Source organism: Phocoena sinus, chromosome 10 (assembly GCF_008692025.1).
Source record: "Phocoena sinus isolate mPhoSin1 chromosome 10, mPhoSin1.pri, whole genome shotgun sequence".
NCBI lineage: Eukaryota > Metazoa > Chordata > Mammalia > Artiodactyla > Phocoenidae > Phocoena > Phocoena sinus.
The window spans coordinates 83910108-83922692 of NC_045772.1; the positions used below are offsets into that span (position 1 = coordinate 83910108).

The following is a 12585-nucleotide window of genomic DNA, read 5'->3' on the forward strand; positions in this document are numbered from 1 at the left end:
TATGAGTACTGATTAAATGGCAGAGTTTATATGGATGATTAAGTAGGAAGTATGTTTTGAACAAAGTTGTTAAGATGTTATTCACGGTGAATATGCTGATTCTCTAGAAATTTTAGAACTAAAGTAGAATCTACTACTGTGCAGAAAGTATGTTACAATAGTCATGGTATATTCAGCTATTAAGCTGATTAAGATATATTTTACCCATTTATCAAAATGATTGAATACACTCATAGAATTGTTATTCAACACATTCTTTGTATTTTTTTCTGGATACTAGGCCATTGTCGTCTTCACATAACAAGTCCTTTTATTTTCAATAGTAAAATACATTCTTTATTTGTTTTCCTATTCAATATCTTTGAAAACATAGAGAATATTTCATGGTTTTTATATCATAGAGTTCAATTTATGGAAAAAAAAAACAGCTTTCCAGATTTCATTGCTGGTTTATGTGTGACATTCATACTCCAAAGAGAGGTGTTGAGAGGTCTACATTTGTATTGCCCACGTAGTTTAGAGACAAAGTAAAACTTTTGAGTGATCCCTTTAATGCTGACTTGAAGTTACAGAGAAATGCTTTCAGTATAAAATTTAGGTTAGAAAATATTTCCTGAGATAGAAGTTCTGTACACCTCATGACTGTTGCCATATAAAGATTTTGGGGAATTAGGGTCCTATGTTCATATTCAGGGTATGCAAGTGTTAAGGTTTGGAATTGGGTCAGATAAAGATGTAGTTCTTCCTTTCTGAAGTTGTGTTTTTTGCCTTAATATTTTGCAGAAATAAGCTAAGTGGCTAACTAAGAGTAACTCCCCAAACAGCTGTAACTGGTGTAAATACTACAAGTCCTTCTGTTCGTTCTATACTCACTGTTCAGAAGGCACTATAGATGAACTTTCGTAAGCAGATTATACACATATAAATACTGTCAGATAATTATAACATATATAGTTATATATATATTATATAACTACTATATATATAATTATAACAATGTCATAATTATAAAATACTGTCAGATTTCTAATCAATATAAGATTGAGACACATAATTATAAATATGAAAAAGACTGATTCTGTTGGGCCTTCTCTGAAGCTCTCATAATTTTGCCAAGCAATTGATAGCAACATGTGCTTCCCGTATAATCTTCAGAAAGCTAAAAGGCAAGGTTGGCAAGTCTGGTTATGACCTGAGTGGAAATGCAGTCCTGGACTTTATGTTTATGGAGGGCAAATCTACCCTTCTTGTCCCCTCTGCCTCTTCTTTTAACATGAGTTCGGAGGCTGTCACTTCAGAGTTTCAGAGGCAAGCAAGAGACACTATAATTTATGCCTCTTCTGGCTTTTTTTTTTTGCTGTACGCGGGCCTCTCACTGTTGTGGCCTCTCCCGTTGCGGAGCACAGGCTCCGGACGCGCAGGCTCAGCGGCCGTGGCTCACGGGCCCAGCCGCTCCGCGGCACATGGGATCTTCTCGGACCGGGGCATGAACCCTTGTCCCTTGCATCGGCAGGCGGACTCTCAACCACTGCGCCACCAGGGAAGGCCCCTGGCTCATCTTTAATGATAGTTCTGATATAGATGGATTTATTTCATGATGCAGAAGACTATCCAGAACATTTCCTCATGTCAGTCAATGTGATTATTTATGAGCACCAGAAGGAAACAGAGTAAGTCTGAAGAGAAATCAAGTAGCAACATGAGAGGCAGCCAGGGGACTCTATGGTAGCCATGCTGGGGCTCATTGTGTCTGGTTGCATGCTACTTCTGCTGGTTAGATGGTTGTTCTAGTGTCAAATGTGATGTGAAATGAAAGTCTTGACCACCTGTGGTTACTGAATAATCAGTTTTATTTTTTTTCCCCCATAAAATGTTTTCTTTTATCTCAACCAAACTCTCTTTTGATTTAAGTTCCTCTTGAGTTGAGTGAACAGTTTTGTATAACCGAAGAGTGGCTGCTTCCCAAGATTGATTTTTACAGCATACAGTTATTTATTTTAAGAATACAATATTAAAAAATAGCTTGGGTCGTTCTCTCTACAGACAGCTGAATTTCAAATGAAATAAATACTGTGTTTGCATATAAGTTTTTAGCATTTAAAGATCCAGTAGATTTGGAAATGTGATGCTATAATATATTCTGTTATCTCAATTATTGCTTATATTGATAAGATTTTCCTGGAATTGTTAAAGAACTCTGGGTATATGATGTATTGATTAGGTTTAATGAGTTGATGTATCTTAATGTGTTTGAACACTGCAGGGTCAATAGTTATCATAAAGCAGCATTCAATGTGAGTCAGTTTCTTTGTAAAGTCCAGCAGAAGGAGAAAAAGCTGTCTTTTTAAGTTGATCTTCTATAGAAGCTGGACATATAACTGAGAACCTATAGCAAGGTTCCAGTGTATGAAATGCAACCTTAAACACTTAAACCCTGAAAAGAATTCATTCAGTGCATACGACAGAGAGAGGCTTTTACTTGCTTAGGCTCACTGTCAACTCCTAGGATTCTTTATTTACCCAATATAATTTTAATTGCTATATGATAGCTGTGTCTTGAAATAACCTTTATATAAATTTTGCTTACAATCTGACAGTTGTTAGTAATGCATTTTCGATGTTTGACTAGGATAATTTTATGTGTGAAGTACTGTTCAGAAAACTTAAGAAGGAAAAGAGAAAACTGCATGTGTTATTTAAAAATAAGTCACAGAATAGGACCTTAATTATAGTATGGTAAAGATTCCTATTTTTATGTGGTGGTTTTTATAAGCTCTTAAATTTCTGGTTACCTTTGTACATCAAACTTAGCCTAAGTTATTGTGATGGTATAATGCATACTGTTGTTAACACAACTACGGTTATTGTGCCAGTTCTAATAATGAGAATTTCATTGTTTAGAAAGAGCATTCTCCTACACTCTAGACAAAAATGTAATTACTTTTGAATGATGTGGAATGTGCTCAGTTTAATAGCATGGAGAATAGATTCAGAAAGATTCAGATAAAGTAAGCTTGGAAACCATATGTGCAGTGTGGCAGTATAAAATTATGAGAGTAGGCAGTATAATTCTACACACACGCATACCCAATTTCACACACTTGATCTATAAACTGTTGTTTTTGTAAGAGATAGGCTTGCTTATCTGAACAAGGCCAATTCAATTGAAACAAGGTGAAAATGGTGACAAGTTTGAATTTGTTTTTTATGCTAAATTGATGTTTATCATACAATGAAATTACATTGTTACAAACATTATTCTGTAAATGTTGTCAGAAAATACCACACCTGTTTATCTAGATAAAACCCTAGGCTTGCATTTGAATGTAAGTGGTTCAGTCTTTACACTTGCATTGTTTCTGAAAATTACCCCCAGGGCTAGAAGGAATGAGGACATGTGAAGAACAATCGTTTGGGGTCCATCAAAGCCACTGGATTAAGTTGTGCAATAGATCTGGTTTTGTCCTGTTGCCATAAAACCTTGATTCATATGATGTTCACAGTATTTGAAGTACTATTTTGAGTTTGAAGCTAACTAGGCCTTGAGAAATTAATGAACGTACTCTCACGTGAAAAAAAAAGCGCTATGTGGGAATTGCGAGATAGTTCAGGACACTTAATGAGGGTCTAGTGTTAGCTTCTTCACAGAGTGCTATGCAGTGACAGGGGAATGAGTAAGAACTTCTAATGCTGTGGTAATGGGGCAAAATGTGCTTGCTTAAGAAGATTTTGTCTAATGGAATTTAATGGCTTTCATTTAATAGGGGTCTTGCGGAAAGATCCAACTCAAATATATACAATGAATACCTATCAGCAGAGATGCAGAAATGAGTAAGAACTAGTCTGTTCCCTCATGTAGTTTTTTATATAGTATGGAGGTAAGATAAGCACAGAAATCATGAGATTGTAATATAAAATATTAGAACCCTGATACAGGCTAACAAGTGCCAAGGAGATTCACAGTTGAAAGGTATCTCATCTGTGGGGATCAGAAACATATTAATATGAAGTTGTTCCCATAAGAAAATTACTAGATTCCAAGATATCAAAAAATACATACACATTGGATCATTACTGTTGATGCAGAGTCTTTACTTTATACTTGTGGATTGTTTTGCTTTTGTCATAAATATCTTGTTCCCAGAAGAAATAATTAAGTAAGAAAAAAATAAGAAAACATACTAAAGACAAAGTGCCCTGTAAAGGTCTTAATGGAAAATGTAGGGAAGTTAGTAAAATATGTGCCTCATATTAATAGGAATAAAAACAGCGACTTTAGTTATTCGTGTTCTTTAATCTGGGTTACCACCTTGAATGAAGTGGAAAGAATGGTGGAATACTTGGCCAGGATGCTGTAAATAGCAAGAATGCTAGGAAGCAGTGCTGGAGGCATACTTGAATAGTGTTCCTGAATTTGTGGAAGGGATAGGTGTTCATCTTGATCTCACTTGTTATTCTCATACCTGCATGATATGATCATTTGTATTTGGAAGTTAAAAATAATCAAAAGTTTGGGAACCAACCTTCATTCTGTATCTTAGACGTTTGTTCTCAGTTCTACCTCATTTTCTTCCTTTGATTCTTTTCATTTGCTCCTCTTCTTCCTCTCTCTTTCAGTTTGCCTCTATCAGAAAACATTCTTAATGGATCCTCTTGTGGATCTCAATGGAGCCATTATCAGGAAGGGAGAGGGGGTAGGAGAATCAACACCATTATGCTCTGATACATACTTCCTTCTAATTTACATATACTGCCTTTTGGGTGGTTGCCAAACCTTCCTGCAGTCAGGCTAGGTTTCTCTTACTGTATGTGATTAATAAAGATCAATTGGTCTATGATAAAGTTTTCACTGATTTTTTAGTAAACAGAGGCGGTATAGTTAGTGTTTTACAAAACTATATGATATATTTCTTTAGTTTATTCAGAGATTATATTCTTTAACTTTTCTTTCATGATCCAGTGTTGATAAAGTAGTGATAATTTTAGTTTTAATATCTTTACTTGGCAAACAAACAAAATACACTTAGAACCTTGTATTGGTTTGCAACTTATTTTTTGAAATTGTACTTATCTGTGAATCCAAATGTCTGGGACACAGTGCTTTAGCGGATACCTGTGCTCTTTGTGTGCCTATAACTAGCTTTCATATTAAATTATTTGACAGCGTCTGTCACTATTTTCATTCAGTTCTTGACTCTTTCTTTAACTCAATTAATTGTTTTTGTCTTTCTATTTATTTCCAAAATGTGAGATTTTATAGAGATTGGTAAAAATGAGAAATAAGGAATGGAGATCACTTTATATAACTAGAAAGTAATTTTGATGTTAGTGGCACTTTATTAACTTAATATGGGTGATAATAGCAATGAGTTTGTCATTTCTTATTTTGTACTTGCAAAGGACACTTACCTAAGAGAATCCAAAATAAATAAAAATTGTGCAGTGCTGGTGCCTGAATGCTGGGAATTGGAATGAAATCTACAAGACTCGATAACTAAATTGCTAATGGAACCTGGAAATATTTCAGATAATACTTACACCATGTTTCCTCTTGGCTGTATTAGTTAGATACAACTATCCACTGGAACTAAAAAGGAAACGTAATCTTTGTATAGCAGTCTCTTTAAAAAGCACAACCATTAGCACTTAATTTGGATCTTAAGAAAGTAAAGTCATGAAAGAAATGTAACATAGCATTGGACTTTCATTGCAATTTCTTTTTCTCACATATTTTGGCAGTTAGACTCACATAGCTTCTCTTTTAAAAGTTTCAACAGGGACTTCAGTTGGTCCACTGGTGGTCCAGTGGGTAAGACCCTGCTCCCAATGCATGGAACACAGGTTTGATCCCTCGTCGGGGAACTAGATCCCACATGCATGCGGCAACTAAGAAGTCCACATGCCATGACTAAAGATGCCTCAACCAACATCCCGCGTGCTGCAACTAAGACCTGGCGCAGCCAAAATAAGTAAATGAAATAAATAAAAAAATAAAAGTTTCAACAAATACCTTGATTTGGGAGTAATAGGCTAAAAAATAGAAAGGAATTCTATAGCACAGAAAATCTAACAGGAAGTCGAGGGGGAGCACGTTCAAGAGAAATGATGCTTTAAGAAATGACAATCTAACTGAGGGGATGGAAAAAGATATTCCATGCAAATGGAAATCAAAAGAAAGCTGGAGTAGCAATTCTTATGTCAGACAAAACAGACTTTAAAATAAAGACTATTAAAAGAGACAAAGAACGACACTACATAACGAGCAAGGGATCAATCCAAGAAGATATAACAATTGTAAATATTTATGCACCCAACATAGGAGCACCTCAATACACAAGGCACATGCTAACAGCCATAAAAGGGGAAATCGACAGTAACACAGTTATAGTAGGGGACTTTAACACCCCACTTTCACGAATGAACAGATCATCCAAAGTGAAAATAAATATGGAAACACAAGCTTTAAATGATACATTAAACAATATGTACTTAATTGATATTTATAGGACATTCCATCCAAAAACAACAGAATACACTTTCTTCTCAAGTGCTCATAGAACATTCTCCAGGATAGATCATATCTTGGGTCACAAATCAAGTCTTGGAAAATTTAAGAAAATTGAAATCATATCAAGTATCCTTTCTGACCACAATGCTATGAGACTAGATATCAATTACAGGAAAAAAATCTGTAAAAAATACAAACACATGGAGGCTAAACAATACACTACTTAATAACGAAGTGATCACTGACGAAATCAAAGAGGAAATAAAAAAATACCTAGAAACAAATGACAATGGAGACACGACGACCCAAAATCTATGGGATGCAGCAAAGGCAATTCTAAGAGGGAAGTTTATAGCAATACAATCCTACCTTAAGAAACAGGAAACATCTCGAATAAAAAACCTAACCTTGCACCTAAAGCAATTAGAGAAAGAAGAACAAAAAAACCCCAAAGTTAGCAGAAGGAAAGAAATCATAAAGATCAGATCAGAAATAAATGAAAAAGAAATGAAGGAAACAATAGCAAAGATCAATAAAACTAAAAGCTGGTTCTTTGAGAAGATAAACAAAATTGATAAACCATTAGCCAGACTCATCAAGACAGAAAGGGAGCAGACTCAAATCAATAGAATTAGAAATGAAAAAGGAGAAGTAACAACTGACACTGCAGAAATACAAAAGATCATGAGAGATTACTACAAGCAACTCTATGCCAATAAAATGGACAACCTAGAAGAAATGGACAACTTCTTAGAAATGCACAACCTTCCAAGACTGAATCAGGAAGAAATACAAAATATGAACAGACCAATCAAAAGCACTGAAATTGAAACTGTGATTAAAAATCTTCCAACAAACAAAAGCCCAGGACCAGATGGCTTCACAGGCGAATTCTATCAAACATTTAGAGAAGAGCTAACACCTATCCTTCTCAAACTCTTCCAGAATATAGCAGAGGGAGGAACACTCCCAAACTCATTCTACAATGCCACCATCACCCTGACACCAAAACCAGACAAGGATGTCACAGAGAAAGAAAACTACTGGCCAATATCACTGATGAACATAGATGCCAAAATCCTCAACAAAATACTAGCAAACAGAATCCAACAGCACATTAAAAGGATCATACACCATGATCAAGTAGGGTTTATTCCAGGAGTGCAAGGATTCTTCAATATATGCAAATCAATCAACGTGATACACCACATTAACAAATTGAAGGCGAAAAACCATATGATCATCTCAATAGATGCAGAGAAAGCTTTCGACAAAATTCAACACACATTTATGATAAAAACCCTCCAGAAAGTAGGCATAGAGGGAACTTTCCTCAACATAATAAAGGCCATATATGACAAAGCCACAGCCAACATTGTCCTCAATGGTGAAAAACTGAAAGCATTTCCACTAAGATCAGGAACAAGACAAGGTTTTCCACTCTCACCACTCTTATTCAACATAGTTTTGGAAGTTTTAGCCACAGCAATCAGAGAAGAAAAGGAAATAAAAGGAATCCACATCGGAAAAGAAGAAGTAAAGCTGTCACTGTTTGCAGATGACATGATACTATACATAGAGAATCCTAAAGATGCTACCAGAAAACTACTAGAGCTAATCAATGAATTTGGTAAAGTAGCAGGATACAAAATTAATGCACAGAAATCTCTTGCATTCCTATACACTAATGATGAAAAATCTGAAAGTGAAATCAAGAAAACACTCCCATTTACCACTGCAACAAAAAGAATAAAATATCTAGGAATAAACCTACCTAAGGAGACAAAACCTGTATGCAGAAAAGTATAAGACACTGATGAAAGAAATTGAAGATGATACAAATAGATGGAGAGATATACTGTGTTCTTGGATTGGAAGAATCAACATTGTGAAGATGACTATGCTACCCAAAGGAATCTACAGATTCAATGCAATCCCTATCAAACTACCAATGGCATTTTTCACAGAACTAGAACAAAAAATTTCACAATTTGTATGGAAACACAAAAGAACCCGAATAGCCAAAGCAATCTTGAGAAAGAAAAATGGAGCTGGAGGAATCAGGCTCCCTGACTTCAGACTATACTACAAAGCTACAGTAATCAAGACAGTATGGTACTGGCACAAAAACCAAAATATAGATCAATGGAAAAGGATAGAAAGCCCAGAGATAAACCCACACACCTATGGTCACCTTATCTTTGATAAAGGAGGCAAGAATATACAGTGGAGAAAAGGACAGCCTCTTCAGTAAGTGGTGCTGGGAAAACTGGACAGCTACATGTAAAAGAATGAAATTAGAACACTCCCTAACACCATACACAAAAATAAACTCAAAATGGATTAAAGACCTTAATGTAAGGCCAGAAACTATCAAACTCTTAGAGGAAAACACAGGCAGAACACTCTATGACATAAATCACAGCAAGATCCTTTTTGACCCACCTCCTAGAGAAATGGAAATAAAAACAAAAATAAATGGGACCGAATGAAACTTAAAAGCTTTTGCATAGCAAAGGAGACCATAAACAAGATGAAAAGACACCCCTCAGAATGGGAGAAAATATTTGCAAATGAAGCAACTGACAAAGGATTAACCTCCAAAATTTATAAGCAGCTCATGCAACTCAATATCAAAAAAACAAACAATCCAGTTGAAAAATGGGCAGAAGACCTAAATAGACATTTCTCTAAAGAAGATATACAGATTGCCAACAAACACATGAAGGAATGCTCAACATCACTAATCATTATAGAAATGCTAATCAAAACTACAATGAGATATCACCTCACACCAGTCAGAATGTCCATCATCAAAAAATCTACACACAATAATTGCTGGTGAGGGTGTGGAGAAAAGGGAAGACTCTGGTGCTCTTGATGGGAATGTAAATTGATACAGCCACTATGGAGAACAGTATGGAGGTTCCTTAAAAAACTAAAACTTGAACTTCCATATGACCCAGCTCTCCCATTACTGGGCATATACACTGAGAAAGCCATAATTCAAAGAGAGTCATGTACCACAGTGTTCATTGCAGCTCTATTTACAATAGCCAGGACATGGGAGCAACCTAAGTGTCCATTGACAGATGAATGGATAAAGAAGATGTGGCATATATATACAATGGAATATTACTCAGCCATAAAAAAGAAACAAAATTGAGTAGTTGCAGTGAGGTGGATGGACCTAGAGTCTGTCATACAGAGTGAAGTAAGTCAGAAAGAGAAAAACAAATACCGTATGCTAACACATATATATGGAATCTAAAAAAAAAAAAAAAAAAGTTTCTGAAGCACCTAGGGGCAGGACAGGAATAAAGACGCAGATGTAGAGAATGTACTTGAGGACACGGGGAAGGGGAAGGGTAAGCTGGGATGAAGTGAGAGAGTGGCATGGTCTTATAAATACTACCAAATATAAAATAGCTAGCTAGTGGGAAGCAGCCTCATAGCACAGGGAGATCAGCTCGGGGCTTTGTGACCACCTAGAGGGGTGGAATAGGGAGGGTAGGAGGGAGATGCCAGAGGGAGGAGATATGGGGATATATGTATATGTATAGCTGATTCACTTTGTTATAAAGCAGAAACTAACACACCAGTGTAAAGCAATTATGCTCCATAAAATGTTTAAAAAAATTTATAAAAAAGGAAATGACAATATGAATTCAAAATGTTTAGAACTCTAGTGCTCCATTAGGTATATTTAAAAGCTTTAAGTGTGTTTAAATTCTTCACTTCCTCCTTGAGGTCTGAGATGCCCATAATTTATGCTGGCATTAAAACTGAATTTATGATGGTATTTCAGTACGCTACCAGTTTTGACCATTGTGTGCCATTTTCCCCATTTCTTGTTCTAGAAAGTAAATTTTATGTTTTTCTCTATTCCACTAGATAGGGGGAGAAAGTTCTTTGTTATTTGAAATGAGAAATAAATGTGAAGTTAACTTAGGTTGACAATTGTAATCAGTCTCTTTGGTTACATATCTTCTTTGTACAAAGGCAAAATGCTTTCAAAAATTTTTATAGACCATTTTTAGGAATGAAACATGTGAGCAGATGAGGTGTGAATGTAAGGAGAGCAGCCTTGGCCGGCTCTGTGACACTGACATCACATGATAAAGTAAATGAACACAAGTGACTGGATTTTGTGTCTTATTTAGTCAAGGCTGCTTCTGTGGCAGCAGAGCAAACAATGTTATCATTATATAGAGAAGCAGTGTTTACTTCAGTGTCTCTTCTTAGCTTTTAAAACTCCAGCCTGACTCCAGATAAAACAGTTAATGTCGTTGGTTGATGTCACTAAGCGAGAAAGTAATATTCTAAGGGTAAATAAAAATTTTTAAATGGAGGTAGGATATGAAAACGAATATAATCGCAAAGCTACCATTAAGTAGCTTTATATTACAAATTATGTACAAATATAGAGTATGTATAATGTGCAGATATAAAATATGTACCATGTAAAAAGCCAAAACCTATTTTAATGAGTAACAGAAAACAAGTTGCAATAGCTTAACAGCATTGCCCTTAATAATGTACTAAGCTCAGTAACCACCTCTCCTGCCACTTCTGGATCCTTCCCTCTGTGTAAATACGCATCTTGGAAAAGGGGAGATAGCTGGGCTGTAACCAGGATCCATCTTTAGGCCTTGTGGTGGTGTCTGGCATGCTTAGCACACTCAGGGACACAGGAGTCAGAGAACATGCTTCTTGTATATCTGAGACTCTGATCTCCCCAGGGTCATCAGTAGAACATAAGAAGCAACTTTGAAAGTCTTGTGTGAAGATATTTTATAGCCTGTCTATAGTCTGATCTTTGCGACCCAGTTATGGAAGATTTCAAACAGTCAGTTCTCTTTAGAGTGTGGCATTTCATCATTAATAATAATAGGAATGTACAATATTTCAACGTTTTCTATGTACCACCCTACGTTTATTATCTTAGCCAATTCCATCAACCCAGTGACTTCAGCATCTGTGACTATCTCCATTTCTCAGGCAGATAGCTGTCTTAGGTAAAGGGATTTGCTTAATATATAAGTGGTAGAGTTTGGATTCATGACTTCAGAACTCAATATCTGTGCTCACTGCCTCTCCACTCATACAGACATTAAAATCATTTTTGTAGTTTATCAGAATAAATAATTATAGAAACCTTTAGAGATACTTGTGGGAAATGTAGGTGGAAGAGTTGTTGCTTGATTATTCTACCTTAACTCAGAGATAACTTTTTAAATTTTCTTTTATCTGGCTTTATGTTGACCAGCAGATTTAACTATTTCAGAATGTGTAATCGAAGTTCTACATAGGCTGTTGGGCAATATGTGAAACTTCGGAAGATTATTTGCTAAACCTTTCACATAAAGATTAGTATTAATTTGTGCTCTGGCTATAAAGCTCTGCTGTTGGCATAAAATAATGGTTTAGAAGGCCTCTAGTGACAAAGTTACTGGGTAGATGCCAAGTTCTGCTGGTTGATCTCTGTATGGCATTTGGCAAGTTATGGAACTTCTCTGTACCTTATTTTGTCATCTGTAAAATGGGGATGATTACAATCGCATCTCGTTTAGAGGATGCTTGTAATAGTTAAAGAACTCAATTCACATAAAGCACTCTGGTACTTGGAATGTAGCAGGAACTTAGTAAATGTTAGTTATTAGCTAAAGTGCCTAAAGAAATGTTTAAGTTCTTTGATCTAGGAGAAAAATGGTACATTGTATTAAATGTCAGATGCTTTCAGTTCCTATAAATTTAAGAAACTTACAGGAAAGCCCAAAGTTAAGGAAAACCCCACTTTTGAAATGAGAAATCCAATAGAAATCTCAAGCTCTTGTGATTAAAAAGTTTCTTTTCTTTTCTTCTTCTTTTTTTTTGGTATATTTGTCTATTTAAGAAGGAGACCATTCATTCAATCTGAGACACTGTCCCTCAGTCGAATATTTATAAGAGATTCAGTTATCACAAATATTGTCCATTGGCAGTTACATTTTTGCTTAATGTTGTTAAGGCTGTTCATCAACTGCAACCACCACTACAATATAAATCTATGTAAGCCACGTCAGAACTGTGTTTTG

At 35.6% G+C, this 12585-nt stretch overlaps 1 protein-coding gene across 2 annotated transcripts in view; it reads left to right on the forward strand.

The window, feature by feature from the left end:
• Nucleotides 1-12585, forward strand: part of SOX5 (SRY-box transcription factor 5) — a 401370-nt gene that overhangs the window by 57668 nt on the left and 331117 nt on the right. The window lies entirely within an intron of this gene.